The 27,629-nt window shown below is 43.7% G+C and overlaps 1 long non-coding RNA gene across 1 annotated transcript in view; it reads left to right on the top strand.

Annotated features, from left to right (window-relative positions):
* Positions 1-20,690, top strand: part of LOC131265927 (uncharacterized) — a 74,434-nt gene extending 53,744 nt beyond the window's left edge. The window contains exon 4 of the long non-coding RNA XR_009178337.1: positions 20,611-20,690. This is a non-coding gene — a long non-coding RNA (uncharacterized LOC131265927). The remainder of the gene's footprint in view (positions 1-20,610) is intronic.
* The last annotated feature ends 6,939 nt before the right edge of the window (positions 20,691-27,629 follow it).

Raw genomic sequence — 27,629 nt, 5'->3', positions numbered from 1 at the left:
GATAGACGCGTTTGGTGTTTTGGTAACATTTTGCGATATTACAGTGCTTTTACATTTATGTCCATGGGGGCTTCAGTTAAGTGGTCGAACAGAGAGCGGGTCAGATTATTTTGTAATTTTTGATCCCGCAATTTGTATTTGTATTTGAACCCGCTTACCGCTCGGCAATTATCAACACAATTTATCTTCTGCAGACCTAGAAATTGTAACGGGGATGGGATGGAACCTACCAAGGGGCGGTTGGTGAGCAAGGGACTGCTGACGGGCCAGGTACCTGGCCTAAAAAACCTAGTCCTATATAATAATTTTCCTTCCGAGGGTCGACCATGGCCCAATAAACACGCGCGCGAAAAGTAACCCTTATTCGATCGAAGTCTGATTCGATGTCGCTACTAATTCAAAATCAGAAAAAAGGGGCCTGTTAAGCAAAATCGACCCTTCTGTGCGCAATTGTTGGAATTTTGAGTTGTAAGTGTGTGTAAGAGTGAGAGAAAGAAATAGGGAAAGATGGAACGAGAAAATGAGAGAGAAAGAGAGAGACATACAGTAAAGATAGAGGCAGTCATAGTGGGAAAAAGAGAGACAAAAATGGAAAGTATGACAAGGTGAGGCATAGGGATAGGGATAGATATAGCCAGAGAGTGAAAAAGAGAGAGAGAGATGAATAAAAAGGGAGAGAGATTATGAGAGAGAGACAGTGTGAATGCGATGGGAGAAAGGAGATGGGAGATGGGAGATGGGTGATTTGTGGCAGGAGGTTTGTGGTTTGTGATGGGAGATGGGAGGTATGTTGGTGGGAGGTGAAAGATGAGAGTTGGGAGGTAGGTGGTGGGAGGTGGGTGCTGGGTGGTGGGTGTTGGGTGGTGGGAGGTGGGAGGTGGTAGATGTTAGATGTGAAATGGGAAATGTAAGATGGAGAGGGGGAGAGAGAGAGAGAGAGATAGAGGGAGAGGAAGAAAGAGAAAGACAGAGAAAGACAGACAGCGGGAAAGACAAAGAAAAAGAGAGAAAAGAGAGAGAGAGAGAGAAATCCAACGGCATTGGACGGTATGTCCGAGTTCACTTCGCGATTATGTGAGAGGAAGTGAGACCAATCACGCTCGCAGACAGGATTAGCTTACAACACAGCCAATCTATTCGTATTCTAATCTCAATGCTTGTGTTTGTGGATCTACGAATACAAGAAAACAAAAGAAGAATGCGAGAAATGGGGACCGCTATCCACGGCAGAGTAGAAGGACGACCGATACGAGAGTACTGTTCGGACAGGTAGCTTTACCTTCCGCGAAACGAACAAGGCAAGAGATGGGGGTCGTTCCTTCCGCGAAACACAGGAAATGCGGGATAGAAAGCGGCAGAGTGTGCCGAACGTCGAGTCGTTACTGCGCCTTTCGCGAATCGTCACACACATGGAAGGAATTCTTCATTACAAACGCAAGAAAGGAGAAACTGATACGTGGGGAATAGTGAGCCCCAGAATTTGCAGCGAATGCGGCTCGGATGGCATGGAGAGAGAAGGAGGTGCAATGCAGTTGACATCTCTGAATTGTTTTAATACTGTTTGAGAGGATTCTTACAACTGGCCGAAACAATGCGCAATTCACATCGCAAATCGCATTTACGGATTATCATGCGTAGTAGGAGTGTTATGCTTAGTTTACACGAGACCGAAAAAACATTTTTTGGTAAACCTTTTTTTCACACGCTGGCCGAAAAACAAATGTGCGCAGATTTTGACCGTTGACTGACTCACTAACAACATTTTACCGTTTGCAAAGGTTGCTTTGCGGTTCGTGTAAGCTAAGCATGAAAAGTGGTGCAACCACAGAACATAGTTCAAATGTTTGAACCAGAGCCCGGGACGGAATATAAAAGGGAAACCCGAAAGGGACTGGGGGTTAGGATCAGGAAAACGGATGAATTAACTTAATTTTGACGAGTCAGTTGACTAAGTCTAAAATAATTATTCACTTCGAACTTCTTCGAAATCCGAAAGTTGTAGTTACAACACAGTGCTTTTACATTTATGTCGATGGGGGCTTCAGTTAAAGGGATAAATTCTGTGCGCCAAGACCAGGCACTGGTCGAACAGGGAGAGGGTCAGATTATTTCGTTAGTTTTGATCCCACAATTCATATTTGTATTTGAACCTGCTAACTGCTCGGCAATTTTCAACGCAATATACCTTCTGCAGAAAGACCTAGAAACTGTAACGGGGACGACATGGAACCTTTAATGGACCGGTAGATGAGGGAGATACGCAGAAAGAGAGAGAGAGAGAGAGAGAGAGAGAGAGAGAGAGAGACAGTTTGAATGCGATAGGAGATGAGGCAGGCAAAGTAAGAAAGAGTATGATGGGGAGAAGAGAGATTGTTGATGAGGGATGGGAGATGGGAGATATGTGGTTTGTGGTTTGTGGTGGAAGGCGGGATGTGAAAGATGGGAAAACACCTTCCGCGAAACACAGAAGGTGCGGGATAGCATGCGGCAGAGTGTGCCGAAAGTCGAGTCGATACTACGCCTTTAGCGAATCGTCACACACATGGAAGGAATTCTCCATTACAAACGAAAGAAAGGAGAAACTGATACGTGGGGAATAGTGAGCCGCAGAATGTGCAGTGAATGCGGCACGGATGGCATGGAAAGAGAAGGATGTGCACCGATATTATTCGTTTTTCTATAACGTCAGGTAACAAGTAACCAATGCAGTGCTCTCGCTTTCTCTGAATTGTTTAAATCCTGTTTTAGGGGATTTTTACTATTGGCCGAAAGAATGCGCAATTTGCATCCCAATTCTGCGGATTATCATGCGTTATATGAGTGTTTTGCTCAGTCTACACGAGGCGTAAAAATCTGAAAATACAGGCGCAAATGTCAGTTTTTCTGTCACTTTTTTTCGCTTCGTGTAGACGTTGCTACCCGTGAGCCGATGCAGATGTAAGCGTGTAAGAGATAGTGTTGCAAATCTTAAAATTTATTTATGCAAATCTTTTTTTCACACGCTGGCCGAAAAACAAATGTGCGCAGATTTTGAACGTTGACTGACTTACTGGCAACATTTTACCGTTTGCAAAGGTTGCTTTGCGGTGCATGTAAGCTAAGCATAAACAGTGGCGCAACCACAGGACATGCGCTGTGTGGCACAGAAACTGGTACAATATGCTGTAACTTGGAACAAGTATTCGTATTTGAAAAACTTCCTACTAACCGAGCTGTTTGATAGACGCGTTTGGTGTTTTGGTAACATTTTGCGATATTACAGTGCTTTTACATTTATGTCCATGGGGGCTTCAGTTAAGTGGTCGAATAGAGAGCGGGTCAGATTATTTCGTAATTTTTGATCCCGCAATTTGTATTTGTATTTGAACCCGCTTACCGCTCGGCAATTATCAAATTTATCTTCTGTAGTAAGACCTAGAAATTGTAACGGGGATGGGATGGAACCTACCAAGGGGCGGTTGGTGAGCAAGGGACTGCTGACGGGCCAGGTACCTGGCCTAAAAAACCTAGTTATCGAATAATTTCATAACTCTTCTAAGTATTGAGCATAGCAGTAATGTTGTAAATTATAGAAAAAAAAAACAATCTGTTTTACAGTTAATTCCACACTATTTATTTTAACTGGAAAATAATATAAAAAATTTCTTTAATCGTTTAAGCATTTTGTTGAATAAAAAGCTTTTCTTTTAACTTTTTTGGTAATAGCCTTGACCGCTTTTCTGAATAAATCTGACCCGCCTTTGAAAATAGTCTTTCGCAAGGGACAGACATACCCGGAATACAAGTTCATTAAAAGCTGTTTGTCTAGGTAATATTAAACTAAAAGTCGCCTTCTTTTTTACTAAATCGCCAAAAAGCATATCCAAATCTTTTCTAGCTTTTCTAACAACATCATTGGTTTGAGTCATCGGCTTTTGAAGAGGAATAAGCTCTGTTATAATATTATCGAAAGTGTTCTGAAATTTTTCTTCGTCTTCTTGAAAACCTAATTTTTTGATTCTAGGATCTAATACCATAGACTTCAGTAGCTGATCATTGCAGCGGAAAATTTCAAGCCTGTTTTGTAAACCTGTGATGAGCAGAGAGACTAATTTCTGAACATCTGGAACAATATCTTCTTGATTTTCAAACTGACGTGTTTTTTTAGAAGTACATTGCATAACAGTCCTACGTGTGAAAGAGTTACATACTTTTCAGCAGAAACTATATTGGTGGCAGAATTGAAATATTGAAGTACTTTTATGATTTGTTCCATCGTTTCCCAGTCATCGTTTTGCACATGGAGTTTTAATTTTAAACTATCGACGCACGAGAGTATCGAAATCTTGTTCTTTAAAAACCGATCCAACATGTCGTAAGTTGAGTTCCAGCGCGTTGGTACTTCTTGTTTGAGTTTAAGTTTATCTAAATTCAATCTTTTCTGTGTGTCCAATAACGATTGAGTGGCTTTTGGACTTTTTTTGAAGAACATTACCACCCTCTTCACCTTATCCATTAATGGCTTTACGCTACTCTTAATTTCATGCTGTACTACCAAGTTTAGTGTATGGGCAAAACATGGAATATGGTTAAAATTTAATTCATTACATGCCACCTTCATATTAGACGCATTATCAGTGACAATGGCTACAACTTTCTTTTTGATTTCGTATTTGTCCAACGAATCCGTGATCCAGTTGGCTATATTGGTACCAGTATGCGAATTTTCAAATTCAGAGCATTCAAGCAAGGTGGAGTTTAGTTTGAAGTTGTCATCTATGTAATGTCCTGTCAATGCTAAAAAGCTCGTTTGGTTTATGTTCGTCCAACCATCAGACGTAATTGCTACAGCTTTAAGAGTAACTAACTTCTGCTTGACTTTTTCATACTGTTCGTTATATACGCTTGGCAGTAAAGCCTTTTTCTGCAAGGTAGACTGTAATTTGGGTTTAGTGCATGTATAAACTTTTTAAAAATTTCGCTTTCCACTAAATCAAACGGCACGCACTCCTTACAAATTAGTTCTAGTAAGAGTTTATCCAGAAGTCGTTTTGATTCACTGCTGATAGGTTTGTTTAAATAACCTTGTATGCCTATATTCACTTTTGCTTTTTGTTTTGTAGACGGACGGTTTGTTCCGGAAGGCCCAGCTTCTTCGTCGATGTTAATAGCAGCTGACACAGATTGATTTTGTCTCATATATGGCACCGTTTTATGTACCAAATTCAAATGCCGCTTCAAATTAGATGTAGTTCCTTTGGTGTATGAAAATATTTTAAGGCAATAATTGCATTTTGCTCCAGATTCCACCTGGCTAAAATGATCCCAGATAGGGCTGGTTGTGACATTTGCAGGAGCCATCTTTTCTGCAAAAGAAATTGCTACAAATAATCTCCAAACTTTTTTGATATCCTTTAACTTATGTTACCTTTAACGTATTATATTTGAATAATGGGTAATTATCTCGTGGTTTATATGGTTTTGTCGCTTGTTTGTACAAAATTGCTATTTCACATTCAAGTGACACGGTACATCCAAAATTGAAGAAATTACCAATACAAACATCGTCTTGCTAACCGTCTTCACAGCAAACTTACAATACATTGATATTTTCCAAGATTTAAAATAACCGTCAATATACTAATGCACCAAAAAAAACAAATCAATCGTTTGAGTGTATGATTGGTATTGAGTTTAGATGGATAAATGGACGACGCACGTATTAGTGTTATGCACTGATACTGTTGCCAAATCAGCGAATGGTCCAATGGAGTGAGACAACTGATTAATATACGAGGAGGTTAGATGAGGCACGAGGAGTACGGTCGGGTCAACGTCCCATCATGAGAGGAAGGAGAACGAGAGCGGTCAGCTGATCGATGAGTTTATCCATTACTCATCGATCAGCTGATAGCTCTCGATCGAAGCTGATAAGCTATCGAGGCACGTTGACCCACCAGAATCCAAGTAAGATAAAGATAGAAGTGAGAGAAAGAGATGCTAGAAGTGAAGCCTTCCTCGGTGGTGTGCGGAGAAAGGCTTTCTTTTGAACTGTGCCACCGCCGAGGAAGGACTTCAAAAATTTTAATACTGGTGTAAAAGTATTTAAGGTTTAAGTCCTAAATAAAAAGTTAAAAGTTACTAAGCGGTTTAGTAAGACCTAGTTTTCGTATCGCTTGATGGTCTGGTAGACAAATAATCGACTTAAATTGAGATGAGACAGTTTCTGCCAAATCTGAATGTTTGTCAAACCTTGCATATGCAAAATGTTTACTTGCTCGTGACTTGAATTCATTGTAGTTACTAGAAAACTGAACTGAACACTGAGTGTACGTTTTGGACATAAATAGTAAACAAGTAAATCTGTCGAAATATACCCATTTGTTTAACACACTGGGTACAGGGGTTTGGCAGAAACCGGATAAGTGTATCACTTCTACGATGCCACCCTGTAAAATGCTTTTTAGGGGTCATTTTGACCCTTAATTGTAAAACGCTATAACTTCACTATTTTTGAAAATTTTTCGAATCCGTAAACTGTTACTTTTTTGTATATTTGTTAACTATCTTTTGGCGTTTTTGGTTTTTCGATGCATTTCTTCATCATCCCGCTAGCTCGGTGTAGTATAGCAAGAACGGTCGAAATTGCGTTTTTTCAGCATTTATTGATTCAAAATCTATAATGTAAATCTAGAAAAAAGTGTGCGCTAGAAAGTTAGTATGTTGAGCAACATTTCAAAAATAAAATCATATTTTTACCATTATAAATTACTCCATAAATTGGCTTCAAAGATTGAAAATAACGCCAATTCCCATAGTAATGCATCCCGCATAACGCTTCGAAACGCCATCTCTTTTTAGCGTGTAGCTCGTCATCGTCTGTCCCGCCCATCTGTATAAATCAACGTTCTGTCAGATCCAACCCGGGTGGTATAAACGTAACTTCCCGTGTCTGGTCACAGCGATTCAAAAATTTGTCTGTGTTAGTGGAACCTTGCGTGGAAATTCAGTGAAAAAATGACAAGTTCGAGAAACCGGATCAGTATCACAACAAGAAGTGAGTTGAACACACGCGAAAGCGAAGCTAATCGTGGTAATTGTTTTAGTTTCAGCCGATCTGTAATTTCTTTTATAGCTAGGGTAAAAGTACCCATTTTGGCCCACTTAGGGAAGGGTCACCACAAAATAAATCGTTGCATTAATTGTACCGATCATATTACGATAAACTGGGTATGATAATGTAGAATAGCTATCTAAGCATGCATTAAAATTCATATTTTTTAGTTTATTTGATGTTTTCACTGAAAAATTATCATTTTCCGAACACACTTTTTGTCGCTATTTTGGCCCGCTTTGCTTCTATTTTGGCCCACCTGTGTACCAGTTTTGGCCCACCTGAAAAATGCCTTTTTCATGTGTTTTATGGATTTAATAATCCTTATAATAATTTATAATCTGCTATTTACTTTTACTTTTGTTAAATAAAAATCCTGCAATCGTTCCGCCACCACCAGCCACAGGTGAACTCGCTTACGCCGCCAGAGCCGGATCGTTTTGGGTATCGGGGCTGGATGATTTTTTAAGTGTCCGTTGGCACGCGGTGTCAGCTCTGGGACCGCAGGCAACTTTAGTATCCGATGTTTTAACCGAATGACTAGTTTTCGGAATCTTGGAGGATTCCGGCATCGACGACGGTGCTGATGCTGCCAACACGGGCGTTGCTGGTGGATCTGTGTGTAATGGGACAGTTCTCACCGTTGGAGCTGTGGTGTCATCTAAGCTGTCTTCCCTAGCCGCCTCCACCTGCCGTTGCAGTTTCACGCGCTCTACGTTGTTGTACTTCCACGATGCTGAATCTGGAATGTTGTCACCGCAACAGATGTGGTAGCCACAGTAGATGCTGGCTTGGACGCGTCTCCCCGTGCGAGGACCGAACACTGTCCAGCCGAGACGTGATTTTGTTGCAACTGGCTCGTTTTCCTTGCCCTCAACGCTGCAAAGCGGCTGTCCTACGAAACAGTTGTCAATTCCGATGAGGATCCTTGGCTTCACCTTCTCATATGACCTCAAGGGAAGCCCATGCAGATAAGGAAAGCGCTTGACCAGTGTCGGCACCAGGAGGGTCTGTTCGGGCAGTGCCAAATTGCGCACAGTGTGTACCGTTTCAAGTACACATGACTGGCTTTGTTCCCCTAGGCCGGACAAACGTAGCGAGAGTCGAACTGACTCCCTTTCTACCCGCGTTGTCTCCCCGGTCCAACGAAGGCGAAGAGGATCCGGCGTACCTACGATGCCCAATTCGTCCACCAGCCCCTGCTCCACAAAGGTTGATGACGATCCATCGTCGAAAAAGGCGTACGTTTCGATCGACCCATTCGGCCCGTGCACCACTACCGGAGCGTAGCGAAACAGGACTTCCTCGCAATCCGCTGTGTGCGTGTTGCAGTTAACCTGCGTCCGGATGGGTGCGGGCTCGGTTGCCTCGTCATGCAGCAGTTCATGATGACTTGATCTGCATCCGTCCTTGCCGCAGAAAGTACGAGAACGGCACTGACCCGGGTGCCGACCCAAACATCGTCTACATAGTTTGCCGTCTTTCACTATCAACCAGCGACTTTCAACCTCCAGTTGGCAAAACCTTTCACAATCCGCAAGTTTGTGATTTGTCCCGTTGCATGCGTCGCACCGTGTTTTTCCTTTTGGTGGCGCAGGATTGTGTGTCTTCGGTGCCGGTGTTTCTGAGGGAAGTGTAGTGATGTGTGTGTAATTTCGGCTTACCTGACCGTGCTGACTTTGTTCGGTTTGTGTTGTGTCGTAAAGCGGAACCGATAAACTTGCCGCCCGTACAAGTCGATCCAACCAGTGCTCAAGGTCCATGAGCGTGACTGCTGGCAGGTCCAGACGGTGATCGTTCCAGCGCAATCGTTCGGTCGGTGGCAGCTTTTCTACGATCTCATGGAGCAGTGTTGCGTTGCACTGGTACTCCCATAAGCCGCACGCCTTTACGGTAGCACACATGTTCAGGACAGCTACTCCGAAATCCACCAGCGTCTCGGGTCGTGTTGCATCGGGCGAAGGCATCCTTCTTAATCTTTGGACGAGTGAGTTCGCAATGATCTCCGGTCGCCCAAACAGCGTACGAAGCATGTTTATCGCTCCGTCCAGGCACGATGGCAACAGCAAGCGGTAACGGACTGCCTCGAACGCCTTGCCTTTCAGTGCCCTTTGTACGCGCAGAAGGTTTTCCTCTGGAGTGTACCCGCATAGTTGTGTTGACCTGATATAACTGGAAATGAAAACCGGCCACTCTTCCGGAGCGCCGGAGAAGGTTGGCAGCTCGCGAGTTAACCCTTGGCGCGCCGTTAACTGGCTTGCTGTCAGGATCGTTTGCTGCGCCCAAATGTCGTGCGTCGTGTGTGCATGTGGCTGAGTAGTGTTGTGCCCGGGATGCGCCGTGTAGGCCGGCATTTGTGGCGGCGCCGATGCCCAGTGTTGTGGGGCTGCCATTGTCGCGTAGGCAAATGCTGGGTCCAACGTTTGACCGGTCATAATACGGCTCGTGGACGGACCAGCCGCTTGGAAGGGTGCCGCAATTCCCTGGTTACCGTAGGTCATCAAGCCCCCGGGCATCCTTATCGTTGATGCATCCATCGGCCTTGACAGTGTTGGTGCGCCCGCCATCGTCCGTTCCGCTGCTGGTGCGTCCGCCATAGTGCTTTCTGCTGTTGGTGCGCCGGCCATCATATGTGCGAACGTTGCTCCCGTCACCATTTGGTCGGGAATTGCCCTCGGCATCAGCTGTTCGTGCGTTGCGCTTACCGCGTATGGTGCATCCAAAGTGAACGCCGGTGCTGCCGGGACGTGAGCTGTGGACGTGCTACATGTAGTTTGCGGGGCCTGTGATGGTACCGGTGGACAACGGCTCGTGTGGTTTTCGCTGCACCTTTCGGTGTGACTAGAGCCGTCCCGTCTCCCCGCTGCCGCCACGAAGCACGCCCTCTCCATCTCGAGACGTTGCATCTCGAACATGATTGTTCTTAGTCGATCGCGCTCTGTTGATCTGCGATCGATTCCCTCACGCATGATCTGCGCTTCAGGATGATTCTCCATCCGCTCGTTCGGATGCCAAGTTGTCGAGTTCACCGTAGAGCCCGCCATCCGCTCCTCTGGCTCACCCGAGGCCGCTTGCCGCTGCTCAGCAGATTTGCTGTGCTCCGTCGCTTCCCGCTGTCCGATGCACGCTTGCCGGAAAATACGGTCCTCACTCGACATTTTACTTTGCACCCGCGCGCGAATTTAATTTAAACTTAGACAATTAAATTGCGAAATTAATATTTTGAAATGTTGTAACTACAACCGGTAGAGTCACCGAAAGAAGAAGATTTGTAAATGCTTTTGGACGTGATCCACTGATCAGTCAAAATATTAATTTATTTTCTCCTTCTCACTATTGCGACTTCTTCTTCTTGGCGTAACGACCTCTTGGTCATGCCTGCCCGTTAAGGGCTTACGAGACTTGTTTCCCTGTTGTACGTGGATAGTCAGTCCTCTCGTACAGGGGAGGGTCCGGTCTCGGTTGGGATTCGAACCCACGCCGTCGAGGTGGTGAGCCTCGGCGCTCATGGGCCGATTTTCTAACCGGCGCTACCGCTCGGCTGTCGCGGACCCCCGACTATTGCGACTATTGCGCATATTTCTTCGGCGCTGCTTTTATATACATATAAATCTTCACTAGCGCCCTCTTTTGGTAACGATCCTTTGAACACGGAGGCGTTTGACACGTCCCCACGAACACTCCCACGCAGGTGTCCCCATACGGCCCTGTCATTTCTGACAAAGGGGGTATTTTTATTTGAAATCATTGAAATAATTGATTTACTTTCTAGTGGGCCAAAATACCCTCACTCAGCCTATTCGTATCCAGAACATTGTTATCTTCGGCTCGATGGATGGACACTCAACAGAAGAAGTAAGGAAAAAGCAGCATCTCAACAGCAAAGTCAGGGTCTAAAGTTCCGGCGCAATCGGTGTCGCCAATCCTGGCCTTGTTAAAAAGGGTAAGCACAAGCATGCTTGTGATTCACTTTTGGTCGTTAAATTTCCATTGTACGGCATTTCGCGAAAAAAAATAGTACAGGTCTGAAACTTTCACAACTTCATTGTTACTATTCACTAATACTTCTTAAAATATTAGTTTCTGGCTGACGTCACTAGAGGCGCCACAGTAGCGCGCTTTCCTTGGTTCAATTTAGTTATGGTCACGCTTTATATAAACATCATAGCGCAAACATTATTTCTGAATTTACATGATACATTTTGAAACAATAAAATAATCGTTTTTGCTATACACCGAGCTAGTAGAATGGGGAAGTGGTACATCAGAAAATTAAAAACGCCAAAGCAATGTATTCTAGTGTTAAGCATATATGAAGCAAATTGAACGGCCAAAATATTCATAGGCCAATACGTTGTCTTGGTCATAGACCAATGCATTGGCCTCAAAGACCTCTCATAAACCAATACATTTTGTAGTGATTTATAGCCTTAACGAAATCATGACATGACATACCTGATAAATTCTTTTAAAAATCCAGTATATTAGCACAACCTGTTTGGAAATAATTAATTTTGGAGCTTTAATTCATTATGGAATAGGAAGATTTAACTTTTGAATACTCCGCACATGATCGAAGAACATCTGAAGATAGAAGAACAAATATCTCCATTGTATTTATTTCGTCGTAGAGCTAGAATTTTATTCCACTACATCCACTATTGGTACTAGCATCACTATAGGAGCACATTAGTAATATTGGATGATTTTGTTCGTCTGGTCAGCTTGTTCTCTAATTGATTTGATACTTTAATGAACGCAGGCTGGTAGCTCAGGCAGTATTTGTGGCCATATTTATCCGTGGAGAAATTCACGCGCCATCCCTGCCAGAGCTAGTTGAATTCAATTCACCAACTCGACACCTGCGCTCTACTGACCTTTAACACTAGAACCGCCGATGGGACTTTTTTGTCCCTTCGCACTCGGAAAAGGTGTGTTATTCCGCTTGCCGTCGTGACAACCCATTGAAATTTTCTGACTTTTATTTATTTGTAACGATCTTTCGAATGCGCTCTTCAAAAATTGTGTATCCCATATGGTACTTTAAAAAACTCATTTCCAACCTAGAACCGCCATATGGGACATTTTTGTCCCATAGGCAAAATACGTTGTGAGTAGTGTTGGGTCGTGTGGTACTGTGCTACCCAACACACACAGCACAGTAAAGTGTGGCAACACACACGACACAGAAAAAATTGTGGTACCACAGTAAAGTTTCATACCGTTAAACCAATAAATTGTATGAACCGTTCTTTGGTTCCTTGATATACCAATTCCATAGCTACCATAGTATAGGAATGAAGTGTATAAACCAGTATGTGGAATTTTAACATCATTATCATATAAACTTTACTCTATTATTTGTATAAAAAAACTGCCACCATACGAAAAAAGGCTACGATTGAAGCACAATAGGAACCAATCCAAGAAGAAAAGAAATTTACCTACTTTATTCAAACATAACGCATATACTTGAAACAAAACCGCCACTAAGCTCACATTAAAAAAACAGAGGTTTTGTATCGATTATTAATGATTTTTTACAAGGAACACATTTTAAACACCGGCTCTAATTGCTTATGGATTATGAAAGTGTTGAATGGAAATGTAGATGGCTAAAGCCCTTATCGAGCTAGCATAATATCGAGCAAAATGCATATACTGCAGATACTTTAGCATCCTTTTGTGATTTGATTAGCGCGCAAAGTAACAACACTCAGCAGATACTTGTTTGTGCATTTTGCATCGAGAAGATGTTGCTGAATAAAAAGACAAGTTGTATAACTGTATGACACTTTACTGTGCTACCACAATTCACAGCACAGCAAATTGTGTGTGGTACCACAATACGGCACATCAAAAAGTGTTACTTGACCCAACACTAGTTGTGAGGGCTGGTATCCCTGCTGTCAAAAAACTATGAACGTTCTGCGGAAGAGAAACTTGGAGATTTTGTAGTAAAAAAGTTAGTAGATTCGTACCTAAACAGAGGAAGAGACGTAAATTGTGATAATTTGTTCAACTCCTTACAATTAGCGAAGTTTTTGAAATCCAAAAAACTAGCTTAGTTGCCCCAGTCAACAAGGCTAGAAGGGAAGTGTCGATCTGCGTAAAGAAAGTCAAAGAGAAACTTTACCTTACCAAAGCGTGTTATAGCGACGACGCAACTCTTACAGTCTATCAAGGTAAAACATAAAAAAAAAATGTCGATTTACTGAGCTCAATGCATCGTGATGTAAGAACTGGAGACAATAAAAAATCAAGACCTGAAACTGTGTCTTTTTACATCTCGACCATGTACGGAGTTGATGTAGTTGACCAAATGTAAAGATAGTACTTCGTGAAAAGTGTTAGTAGAAGATGGCCTGTTCATTCATTTTTCAATATTTTGGATTTGGGAATGCATGGGTCTTGTACAAAGAACTCACAAAAGAAAAGATATCTAAATATTCGCGAAGTTAGGCGAAGAACTTGCAAAAGAGTACATTGGAAATAAGAGCTCAAACACTAAATTGCCTGTGTCAGGTGCTGTAGGTTCTCGTCGGCGCTGTCAGGTTCAAATATCTTATCCCGAGGGCAAAAGTTCTAACGAATGCTCCACATGCAATAGACCAGTATGTTAAAAATGCACTAAAAGAGTTTCGTACATATGCGTTTCATGTGAGCCAGGTTCTGATGAAGCAGTGTAATATTTTGTCCCGATGCCATGAAACCTAAAGATGTTTTATAGATGTTTTAAATAATTACAGCCTTTTACGATGGATAGCATAAGTTGAAACGCGTTGAACGCCTTTGTTAACTCCGTTAACGCTTCTGGAAACCGGAATATGACATCTTGCAATCCTTCAGCGCGTTTGTCACCTTCATTAATGATTCTTTAAACTCGAATATGATATTTGTAAACTTCATTATCGCCCTGTCAGATTGGAGGCCGGTTTGTTTTGGGTTTCATAGATGCAAATTGTGTACACATACATATATAGTCAACCATTCGAAAAAGACGTTACTGTTCACAAATTGTATCCACGCTGTGAATCAATTATTTTAAACGATTGAACGGTTCTATTGAATATCTGTTATGGAAATGGTATATTGTGGTATACACAAATCATAGGAGGGCCCATAGAAACGGAAATGTAAGATTTATTCTTACCAATCTAGTAAGCTTAGATGTGCTGCGGTGAAGGTAATTGCAAGTGAGAATTTCAGATTCCGTGATAAACAAGCTCAACGAAGGAGAAACAGGATTAATTTGCCCACTGAGGAGTAGTGAATTGGCCTTTTATTCCCCATTGAAACTGGAAAAGAAATTTTTTAAATATCTTCCATTGCTGAACAAAAAACCAAAGTGGTGCTATTTTTATTTCCTCCCCATTTTTAGGCTTTTTTCGGTTTAAATAGTAATTCTCCACATTAAAGCGACCGTAATCCACTGGAAAGTTGTCAAACTGATTGTAATAACGTACCAAACTCGAAAAAGCTTCAATTTTATGGAAATATAAAAAATATTGGCAAAAAACAGGTTGGTGCTATTCTTGTTTCCTCCAGTGTAGTTTGGATGCACTATCTAGTAGGTTTGAATGTAAACAATCAAACACCCGAAGAATCAACTGTTTGGCGTCATCCGTTTTCCAGAAACGTAATTTAGAAATCGTGCTTATACTTTCTGGGACACCCTTTATTAAATTAAATCGCACTTTCAAGTAACGAGTAAAACCACAACACTTTTCTCAACCTCTTCTTCACCGAGCTAGTTAATAATAATAAAAATAATAATAATACTGAAGCACGGATGAGAAGGCGAAACGAAAGTTGCCAGAAGCGAAGTTTAAGCGGCATCACTCCTGACATCACTTCTACGCACATATTTCAAAGAGCTAGTCAAAGAAAGGTTCCACGATTTGCGGACTCTTTTGATATGCAGTCGCTGCTGTGAGATATACTAAGATCTTAAAAATTCGAACACACTATTCCTATTATTTCTGCGAGGATTTTACAGTTTCACGATTCAAATATGCATTATAGCATAGCATCTTAACAGATTTCAAATTCGATTCAGACAACCCACTACAAAATCAAGGAAACTGATGATTTAAATATTGTCAGAGATGAACTGTGTCAACTCTATCGCACTATTCCAATCAATTGAACCAACTCTAAGCTTAAAAGTTTGTTGTACTAAATTTTGTTTTCTTCGAATTGTTCTGGAAATCAATCTGTCAAAAACTCCATAACTTCTGTTGCAGCAGTGAGTATGTTTCGTTCCGTGTTTCTCTTTTTTTTTTTTTATGTGGCACGACATCCCCTAGTGGGACAAGACCTCTCTCCGAAGAGAGTTTGTGTGACCGAAAGACGGTATATTATAGATCGGTGGTCAGCCGTTCGTAATACCGGAGGGTGCCAGACTCGAGATTCGATCCCACGCCTGTGGTGTGGTGTTTCCTCGCGCTACCGCTGCGCCATGGGCACCACCAAAACGTAACAGTTTACGGATTTGAAAAACCTTGTGTGATTGCAATTTTTAAGTGAATTTTAGTTGGTTCAGATAAATCTTTGACGATGGATATTTTGGCATCGGTCCGCAGTGTTGGTGAACAAGCGGGGTTACTTGCACAATCTGTGCTGTGTGAGTATTGTGGACGATTTATGCTGTTGCGGTCTACAAAGCACGCGAATTCCAGCAAATGGATTTACAGAAAGTCCCCAACTTGTCGCGGAAAGGAGAGGTGGAGGAGAGGGACGTCGATGATTTTGAACCAGCAGTAGACAGCCATCGGACGAAGACCATTCCAGTGGTGAGCCCGCAGACGACGGTGTTCAGTTTTGTGCTTTCCTCCAACGCGTTCGAGGCCTGCAAGTCGCAAGACTCCGGTGTGCCAAGTACCAGCCGTCCCGCCGTTCGTCCAGTGCCAGTGGGAGATGACGGTACCGCTACCGATGTTCGATGGCAAACCCGTTCGAGTGGATGGGCTTCTACACGGAATACCATTTTTCGACGCGAGCCTAAAACATCAGCAACGAGACCAACGTTCGGCGGCTGTGGAAAGCGCTCATGGGCGTCCCGTTTGCCATGGTGTACGGGCTCTTCCGCCAGAATTGGCCGGCCAACGAGATCATGGACATGCTGCACCAGAACTTCGACACCATCAGCCGCTTTTTCTCGTCCCTGCTACAGCGCGTGTACGACGCGGCCGGCGACACCTCCGGTGGCCCGCTGCACCAGCTGCAACGCTTCTGCCAAGCGCTGGAGGTGCTGATACACAACACCGCCGCGTACGGGGTAGCGAACGTCATCTACAACGCATCGCTCACGCGCTACATCGCCCGTTCACTACCGTTTTGGTTCTACACCGTCTGGGAGCGCTTCTACGCCTCGGACGCCAATCTGTACCTGCTCCATTACTTCACGCGGGAACTGATTGGGGTTTTTATACAGCTGGGTACCGGGGTACCGCAACCGGTTCCGCCCAGCATTGCGCCCGTTGCAGTACCGCCTCAACAATAACGCACGCGACGGTAAGCCGTATCAACAGCTAAAGAGCCTTCCTGGCTCCACAATTATGACGGATTGCTGGAGAGGTTACAACGGGATTGGTTTGCATGGTTTCCCCCATCAAACCATAAGCCATTCGCAATGTTTTGTACACCCGGAAGACCCCACGGTGCACACCCAAAATATCGAAAACTCATGGCGATGGTTGAAACCATTTCTAAGCGAAAAAGAAACAAATCTTGCCGGTTTGAAAGATTATATCAATGAATATGACATCAAGCGCCGATATAATGGGAAGTTTTTCACTATTTTGGAAATAGTCAAAATAGAGCAGAACTAAAGCGGGGTCTCACGTTAGCACTTGCAGAAGCAATACGGTTCGTATTGCTTCGCACACCATTTTTTGGCTAGTAAAAGTAGTATCCAAGATAACACATAACATAACACAACTAGATGTTTGATGTTGTTACCTTGAACTCCGATCCCAACCTCCTCGTGGTGCTGGAATATAATCGCTTTACTTTATGGATACCGATTATATACCAATAGAGACGGGGGTTAGGAATAGTTAAGTTGTTGCAATGGTTAGCACAGGCTATGAAATGAAAACATTTATGCCAATCTTACAATCTGTTACAACTTACAAAGTTCTTCGCACGTACCATAGCAACTGTTTTTACATCCTTGTACTACACAACAATGGGCCTATGACTTGCTACTGAGTATTAAAAATGTTACTAGCTTGGTCACAAGAAGAAACTGCTTCATAGTCAATGCCAAATTTGGGTGTAAATCCTTTTGCCCCGAGACGTACCTTGTATTGTATAATAGTGCCATTATTTGCTGTCGCTTGAAGCAACCACTTCAACTGGTTAATGCCTCTCCGGTTTTATAACTATAAAATCCTTCATTTAATGTTCCATCTAAAATCTGTATGCATCCCATGCCATCACTGGTTGAAAAAAAAAAGTTTAAAATTAGCGTCTGTAAATACTTCATGTGTTTCATTTACGCGTGCTAAAGGTCTTCCTAGATGATGAATTGCTGATATAGATTCTAACTAATCCAGTATGAACTGATTCGTTGGTTCATAAAGTTCAATTTCCGAGAGATTTTTTTTTGTTACCAGTCCTTGCTCCCATTTTGTTGACGAATGTGACATCACTTCTGATTCACTTGCGTTTTATATAAACTAGCTCATTTGCCCGGTTACACGGGCTGCACTATGTATTTTTTATGTCCTTTCACACCTCACATTTTTTATGTGCCATCTAGGAGGTGAAATGTGGATGTGGAAGTGCGCGTAAGACGATGGACTCGTTCGTATACGAAATGGTGATTCCCGGAGGCGTCGTTTCCGAAATCGACGCTAGATTACCGCTAAACACCGGACGCGGGACCTTCAGTCCGGCTGCCTCAGAAAGTGGCCTATCGCCGAACCACCGAAGTTACCGGTCCACAATGGGAAAGGCCGCAACAGATGCCTCGTCGGCTTCCGCAATAAGCGGCCCGTCGCCGATGCTGCATAGTGGCTACCCACCGCCCAACAAATTATCGGCTGCCTGGACAACAAGCACGTCGCCGGAAGATTATTGGGGCACAACACCAACGGACCATCACCAAACGGAACGCGCAACGATACAAACACCACAATTGATCCGGTACCAAGACTGGATTTCAAAGCGGCGTGAAGAGCTGCTTAGAAGCATTTCGATCCAACAGCAGGAGCTGCAGTTGGCCGAGATCGAATACGAGGCTGCCCGGAGAGGTAGCCCGGGGAAAGCCGAAGAGTGGCTGCACGCCACTGACCGATGCAGGGCAGCACACCATGAAAGGAAGGGTGCGCAAGTGGCCGCAAGCATCGTAAATTGCATGCCTACCAACAATAACCCCGAGCGATCGCCCGAGGTTGTGGAACAGCAAACCGCGATGGTGGCAGAAGTGACGCGTGAAAGCGCGATGGAGGCGAAAACGACGCGCGATGGAGGCGCGATGGCGGATGTGCACGACGCGCATCACGGAAATGTTTAAGTGGCCAACGAAAGTTGCGCTTTGGCACTTGCACATGAAACGGCACAAACGACGCGAACGGATCTGGACCACGCACAAACACACTGGGAACAGACTTTACACGGCACTTCACACTCAACACAAACGTCGCGCCACGGGACAGGAACATACACTTTGCAGCAACCATACAGCAATCCGTAGATGATCGTGGAGTCGAGGATTGATTGGGGAGAATCCATAAAGCGCGAATGAAGCACGTTGCAGCAACGGATGGACAAAAACAATCGTAAAGATTGTTGTGAAAACAACGGTTCGATAGGGCCAGTTCAAATTGAACCGGTTGGAGCCGTCAACAGATGGCAGTAGTCGTGGTGAAGGGCCGCGTCCGCTAGCTGATCCAGATCCGTAGGGTCTATTATCCGGAAGAAAGAGACGACCAACTGACGGACGCGGCTGATAAAAATGATAAAAGGGCTCCAGCCGGGACAATGGCCTTTTTTGTCGGTTCAGAACGGAGAAAGCAAGCACATGTAAATTTTTTAACACCGCTCATTTTCGCTTGAAATAAAATAAATTAGAGTAGCGAAGAAGTGTTTAAAAAACGTGTGAGCGAAAGAAAGTAGGAACCCAACTGGCGAATTTTGTCTCGTTATCATATCGTTACCATCTCGTTTGTTAATTTTCGATCTCCATAACGAGACAAAGTGTTGCACCAAAAAAGGGGGTGGGGTGCAACATTCAATCGGTTATTTTGTGGTGGTGTTAGTGCCAAACAGAGGTTACGAATGTGTGCGTGCAATTTCACCATAATGGCACGCACACAACTATATAATCCATTTCGGATGTCAAATGAGACGGAGAAGACGGTGTTGTATTCTGCTCGAGCCGCCAACGCGGAAATTTTTATTTTTCATAGAATTCCTCCGCTTCTTCAACATTCTGCTCTCCCAAGGGCGGTTTCTTCCTCCGGTGTTATTTCTGTTGAACGAAACAAACTAAGGAATAGAATTAGTGAATCGCTGTTATAAATGGTTATGATTTTGCACTACCACTTTGTTTACTTACCGATTCTAAGATCCGGCCAACGCATTCGTGGACGATCGAACTCCTCATCCGTTTCCCGGACCAGATCGCACATGAGCTGACACTGTTCCCGACTTGTTGATGGATCCTATTAGTTTCCGTTTAGGCGCCATGAACTTTGAAAATTCAACACACTCTTACGGAAGGAACAACACTTTACATTTTTTCACTCGACTGTTCTAGCGCTGGATGTTTCGAAGACTGAAAACTTCATCGCGTCGCGATTGACAGTTGGTGTGTGATGGCATTCATACAGACTTTTTATTCTCTACATGATTGACCGACATAAAGTGCACCAACACACATTCGGGTTTCTGTGCAGTGTGGGAATGCTACACGATCGGCTCCGCTATTGTAATGTGTCAGACTGAAAGGGAAGATGTGAAAGGCCAGATGTGACTTCTCCCCTAGCACACCGGTTCATCATTAGAACGAGAAGGAAGACAAAGTGTGCAAGAGAAAGCTGACAGTTCTGGACTCGCGGGGGTAGGAATGTGTGGAAACGGGGCAATGTTGCATGTCGCCGTCAGTTGGGAATCGACCGAAAACTGTTGCAGGACGCAACAAAGGTCATGCTGCGCTACGCTCTGCGCAGGAGCTGAAAAGTGTGGAAAGAAAGATTAGTGTTTTCATCGAAGAAAGGTCAAGTTTCCATGCCAACATGGGAAAGTTTACCAATACCGGTGAGCCGAAACCGTTGAATGGGTGCGTGTTAAAGACTATCGTCTTTAACGGGATCTACGTGGACCGAGAATAGAAGTTATCCAGCTTTTCTTGCCTTTGTGAACAGATCGTTTTTATTTTAACAATAGCCAAAAAATCGTCTGGCTTTCTCGTTTACGTTTTACAAAGAACACGAAGGCGCATCCTTCGATCCCTTTTATACATTTCTAAAAACATCGCCATCGCGGCGACGTTTACGTTCGGCTAGCTTCGTTGGACCGAAACGTTTCCAATAGGTGCGTATAGAGAAAGGACGGCAACGACGACGACGACGACGTCCGTGGGATGCGCACGCAGGTTATTGCACTACCGACGCCGCTACACACCACCTGCATCTTTACAAACGACTCGACACCGCAGCATCCACCATGTTCGGAACACTTGTCCAACTTACCGTGCGACGAAAATGAGGAAGAGCTGCAGGAAATACTCACCGACCAGAAGAGTGTGGCGATGTCCTCGCCGCACGATGACGGTGATTCGAGCAGCCCGCTCATCGGCGACGATTCGATCGACGTGTTGGCGATGCCGGAGCAGCTTATGTGCAATCGTCGGCTCTTGGATGGTGAAGGTGATCGCGGCGGAGGCGGCATGCGGCGAGGTGTCCACCGACGTCCCTACGATCGAGACAGGGAATGGGTAGGTGATTGTCGTTCAGCTGGTTTCGGAAATTCCAGCAGCGTTTCGATGTCATCGCAACAAACGCAACTACCGACAATGGTGGCGGCGACGAGGGGCACCCGCACGCGTAGGATTGAGCAGCGGTGGTGGTCGAGGGAGCGGCTCGGACGGTGCCAGGTATGCGGCATTGTTCACCTTTCGGATGCTTGGCCCGTTTATCTCCTCCAGCAAGCCGACAGGAGGGACGCTTCTAACCAGGCAGCCGACAGGTGAGACGAACCAAGTGGCAAGGATTGAGCTTGCCGAAGATAAGCATCCGCTTGCACCCGATCTATTGGACGATCTTGACGAGCTGGGGACACAGCATCATCCGGATGGCTCGGACAGAGGCGTGATTTCGGCAACGTTCACCGCTGACGGAATGACCCTGTGGCCCTCATCGGGGATGCGACAACGATGCGAAGATCTTTTGTTTCTTGTTGCGTACTGAGCCGTTGATGGCACGGTTTGGAAACAGGAGATCAGCAGTTTAGGAACAGCACGAGTGAATTTGTTGACCTGCAAGAAGAATACAAGTTTTAAACGTGCAAAGGTTTGTTACATACCGAGTAAGCAGCTAGGACAACCAGCAGCAGAAAACATATTCCCACGTGTATCAACAAAAAAGAAGGTTGATAAAAGAACAGAAGATTGACAGATAATAGAAGATTGATAACAGATAGACAGGTGCAAATAGAGTGAGAAAACAGGTGTCTCACTCGGGGAGGAGAAATGTTGGAAACAGTTCGGACCCATAAGTTCGAACTCGCTCCAACAGCACCTGTCAGACGAAAAGGGAACGAGGAAACCGATAAATAGGATGGAAAAGCGGGAAAACACTCACTGTTACAAACACCGGGAAATAAAGAGTAAAATTTTAGTTTCGTGCTTTGCGAAAAGATTCCTAAAATTATTTTTCTTCACCCCGTTGAAAGTGTTTGTAACAGTGGAATTTCAGTCAAATGTAACATTCATTCAACAATTTATTCCAAGTCCAGTTGAGTCACTTTCAAACCATTGAAATCGGTACTGTCCGACTTCATGTTAATCTTAGGAAGCTTTGAAACTATTTTTTGCTAAAAGCTGTCTATCAAACATCTCCTTCAATTTCCTCGTGTTTGTCCATCGGAGTGAGCTCTGGATTTCGTTATGGTAGATTTGTATATCATGGCGACATTTTTGTTTTGTGTGTGACTGTATTTTATATGAATTTGTGTTTTGCATGTGTTTCGAATCACTTGAAGAATCGTGTATTGGAGAAAACAGTTCTAAGGAAATTCGCCATCACTTCTGTTGATGGTGCCTTTTTTTTCTTTTTTTTGTTAAATTATACGAAGACCATTGCTAGTTACCCGGGGTCGAGTATTTTTTTTCTCTTGACTTTATTAAACGGATTTCATAAGGCCTGGGCCCGGGCCCGGTGCCGCACGAAAATTTTAAATTGCTTCAAAACACAATTTCAACATGATTTTTTTTTTTGATAATCCAAGTATCTATACACTTTCCCAAATCAGCTGGTTGCTATAGCAATCAATGCTATGTAACTGTCGGTACTTTTTGTCAAAAGCAAACCGATTGCAAAGCGCATCAGGACCGATCATGAAGACGCTAATTCAGTTATTCTGTGGCGGGATTGTTGGTTTGGATAGTTTTTCCTACTCCAGCAGCAGGTTACTGGTAGCATAGCACACTTGCATGCATCTTGAGATTGCGCGCAACATGAGATTGTACAACTTGTAAGCGCACTTTGCTAAGTTTTATAATTTATAGATAGATAGATAGATAGATAGAAGCAGATATGGTGGTGTTCAGATACATTTTATTGCTTTAAAATTCAGGGATGAATTTTTGCAATCAAAAAAATTTTTTTTATTGTATCTTTTTCGTTGTAAGTTGGTTTAGTGTTATAAGCTGTACTAAGAGAAATAACGCTCCAAAAACATTTTTGTCCTAAATTTGCTTCAACGCATACTGAATAGGTTTTGCGTTTAACAGCTTCAGTATCACCATAAGTGATTAGATGCAAATCTTCTTCTTCAAGAGTTGTTTTCGATGCGAAAACTTCAGTTCGAAAAGTTTGTTCCACAGAAAAGTAATACACACTGAGTTCGATCTTCTTTTAAGGAAATAATTGTAAACTTAACCCTTTCAGGACCGTAAGCTATTCAAGATTAAAATTGGCAATACAACACAACATTTTGGCTATTTGGGGTGTAAAATAAGAGAATATCACCAGAAAAACCTAGCAGTATATGCAGGTTTTTTATAATTTCATGGGAAATATTTTTCCCTATGAACCATAAAAGTCAATAAATGACCAGTATAGTTTTGATATCGGAATTTATTTTATTTGCTTTCTATAACAAATTACATAATAAAAAATCCAAACAAAAATCTTAGCCATTTCTATAAAAAAAAAAAAAATTCATCAACTTGCCAAATACTAAGTTTTTGTTGTTGGTTGAACGCACGAATCATTTGGTTTTGGAGCAATTAATTTTGATATTTTTTTTTTTGTTTATTCGTTCAGAAAGACATTTACTGCCTTTGACATAATGTTTTCTTTGATGTTTCGTTTCAAAAGTAAGGTCAGTGCCGCGTAACAATCTTTGTTTGCATTCTCGTCAGCTTATCGTTATTTTGTAGGGTTTTTTGTATGATAATGTGGGTACCTATACATCAAGTGCAAAGAACAATAGTGGCCAACTAATAAATGTGCAGGTTCAACGACATGCGGCCACTTGCAGTGCACCAATTGGCAAAGAAACCTACCTGTCCGATTTTACTTGCGTGTCCGCTTTTCGGGACTTGGCGCACATTTTGAGCCGTATTTCAGTAAAACAATCGATTTTGATTTCGTTTTCAATTTTCTTACATAGTGAAAGAATTAATGAAAAGAAATGTATACGTTGAAGGTCAATATTCGGTTCCGGGAATACTGTAGGCTTGCGGAAAGACAGCAGATCGTCTCATTTTTCGAGCGTCCGATTTTACTTGCAGCAGACTGTATATATCAACAACTTTCAACAAGCGATGGCTGACCACATTTATACCATGAAAAAACAAGAAGCTACAGTTGGTTAGAAAAGTATCCGTACTAACAAAACACAAAATTACAATGATACTAGGTTTTTTAGGCCAGGTACCTGGCCCGTCAGCAGTTCCTGGCTCATCTACCGGCCCATTAAAGGTTCCATGTCGTCCCCGTTACAGTTTCTAGGTCTTTCTGCCGAAGGTATATTGTATTGACAATTGCCGAGCAGTTAGTGGGTTCTAATACAAATATGAATTGCGGGATCAAAACTAACGAAATAATCTGACCCGCTCCCTGTTCGACCAGTGCCTGATCTTGGCGCACAGAATTTATCCCTTTAACTGAAGCCCCCATCGACATAAATGTAAAAGCACTGTGTTGTAACTACAACTTTCGGATTTCGAAGAAGTTCGAAGCGAATAATTATTTTAGACTTAGTCAACTCGTCAAAATTAAGTTAATTCATCCGTTTTCCTGATCCTAACCCCCAGTCCTTTTCGGGTTTATATATCGTCCCGGGCTCCGGTTCAAACATTTGAACTATATATTTCTAAACTAATATTAGTCCCGAGTGAGCGTTCACGTTCTCACTGCTCAATTCTCACGCTATCACGCATTTGCTGTCGCTTGAAGCAACCACTTCAACTGGTTAATGCCTCTCCGGTTTTATAACTATAAAATCCTTCATTTAATGTTCCATCTAAAATCTGTATGCATCCCTTGCCATCACTGGTTGAAAAAAAAAAGTTTAAAATTAGCGTCTGTAAATACTTCATGTGTTTCATTTACGCGTGCTAAAGGTCTTCCTAGATGATGAATTGCTGATATAGATTCTAACTAATCCAGTATGAACTGATTCGTTGGTTCATAAAGTTCAATTTCCGAGAGATTTTTTTTTGTTACCAGTCCTTGCTCCCATTTTGTTGACGAATGTGACATCACTTCTGATTCACTTGCGTTTTATATAAACTAGCTCATTTGCCCGGTTACACGGGCTGCACTATGTATTTTTTATGTCCTTTCACACCTCACATTTTTTATGTGCCATCTAGGAGGTGAAATGTGGATGTGGAAGTGCGCGTAAGACGATGGACTCGTTCGTATACGAAATGGTGATTCCCGGAGGCGTCGTTTCCGAAATCGACGCTAGATTACCGCTAAACACCGGACGCGGGACCTTCAGTCCGGCTGCCTCAGAAAGTGGCCTATCGCCGAACCACCGAAGTTACCGGTCCACAATGGGAAAGGCCGCAACAGATGCCTCGTCGGCTTCCGCAATAAGCGGCCCGTCGCCGATGCTGCATAGTGGCTACCCACCGCCCAACAAATTATCGGCTGCCTGGACAACAAGCACGTCGCCGGAAGATTATTGGGGCACAACACCAACGGACCATCACCAAACGGAACGCGCAACGATACAAACACCACAATTGATCCGGTACCAAGACTGGATTTCAAAGCGGCGTGAAGAGCTGCTTAGAAGCATTTCGATCCAACAGCAGGAGCTGCAGTTGGCCGAGATCGAATACGAGGCTGCCCGGAGAGGTAGCCCGGGGAATGCCGAAGAGTGGCTGCACGCCACTGACCGATGCAGGGCAGCACACCATGAAAGGAAGGGTGCGCAAGTGGCCGCAAGCATCGTAAATTGCATGCCTACCAACAATAACCCCGAGCGATCGCCCGAGGTTGTGGAACAGCAAACCGCGATGGTGGCAGAAGTGACGCGTGAAAGCGCGATGGAGGCGAAAACGACGCGCGATGGAGGCGCGATGGCGGATGTGCACGACGCGCATCACGGAAATGTTTAAGTGGCCAACGAAAGTTGCGCTTTGGCACTTGCACATGAAACGGCACAAACGACGCGAACGGATCTGGACCACGCACAAACACACTGGGAACAGACTTTACACGGCACTTCACACTCAACACAAACGTCGCGCCACGGGACAGGAACATACACTTTGCAGCAACCATACAGCAATCCGGAGATGGAAGGAAGCACGTTGCAGCAACGGATGGACAAAAACAATCGTAAAGGTTGTTGTGAAAACAACGGTTCGATAGGGCCAGTTCAAATTGAACCGGTTGGAGCCGTCAACAGATGGCAGTAGTCGTGGTGAAGGGCCGCGTCCGCTAGCTGATCCAGATCCGTAGGGTCTATTATCCGGAAGAAAGAGACGACCAACTGACGGACGCGGCTGATAAAAATGATAAAAGGGCTCCAGCCGGGACAATGGCCTTTTTTGTCGGTTCAGAACGGAGAAAGCAAGCACATGTAAATTTTTTAACACCGCTCATTTTCGCTTGAAATAAAATAAATTAGAGTAGCGAAGAAGTGTTTAAAAAACGTGTGAGCGAAAGAAAGTAGGAACCCAACTGGCGAATTTTGTCTCGTTATCATATCGTTACCATCTCGTTTGTTAATTTTCGATCTCCATAACGAGACAAAGTGTTGCACCAAAAAAGGGGGTGGGGTGCAACATTCAATCGGTTATTTTGTGGTGGTGTTAGTGCCAAACAGAGGTTACGAATGTGTGCGTGCAATTTCACCATAATGGCACGCACACAACTATATAATCCATTTCGGATGTCAAATGAGACGGAGAAGACGGTGTTGTATTCTGCTCGAGCCGCCAACGCGGAAATTTTTATTTTTCATAGAATTCCTCCGCTTCTTCAACATTCTGCTCTCCCAAGGGCGGTTTCTTCCTCCGGTGTTATTTCTGTTGAACGAAACAAACTAAGGAATAGAATTAGTGAATCGCTGTTATAAATGGTTATGATTTTGCACTACCACTTTGTTTACTTACCGATTCTAAGATCCGGCCAACGCATTCGTGGACGATCGAACTCCTCATCCGTTTCCCGGACCAGATCGCACATGAGCTGACACTGTTCCCGACTTGTTGATGGATCCTATTAGTTTCCGTTTAGGCGCCATGAACTTTGAAAATTCAACACACTCTTACGGAAGGAACAACACTTTACATTTTTTCACTCGACTGTTCTAGCGCTGGATGTTTCGAAGACTGAAAACTTCATCGCGTCGCGATTGACAGTTGGTGTGTGATGGCATTCATACAGACTTTTTATTCTCTACATGATTGACCGACATAAAGTGCACCAACACACATTCGGGTTTCTGTGCAGTGTGGGAATGCTACACGATCGGCTCCGCTATTGTAATGTGTCAGACTGAAAGGGAAGATGTGAAAGGCCAGATGTGACTTCTCCCCTAGCACACCGGTTCATCATTAGAACGAGAAGGAAGACAAAGTGTGCAAGAGAAAGCTGACAGTTCTGGACTCGCGGGGGTAGGAATGTGTGGAAACGGGGCAATGTTGCATGTCGCCGTCAGTTGGGAATCGACCGAAAACTGTTGCAGGACGCAACAAAGGTCATGCTGAGCTACGCTCTGCGCAGGAGCTGAAAAGTGTGGAAAGAAAGATTAGTGTTTTCATCGAAGAAAGGTCAAGTTTCCATGCCAACATGGGAAAGTTTACCAATACCGGTGAGCCGAAACCGTTGAATGG

The sequence above is a fragment of the Anopheles coustani genome, chromosome 2 (assembly GCF_943734705.1).
Source record: "Anopheles coustani chromosome 2, idAnoCousDA_361_x.2, whole genome shotgun sequence".
Taxonomy (NCBI): domain Eukaryota; kingdom Metazoa; phylum Arthropoda; class Insecta; order Diptera; family Culicidae; genus Anopheles; species Anopheles coustani.
Note: the sequence above shows the minus strand (reverse complement) of the source record. Positions and strands in the feature narration are given on the sequence as shown.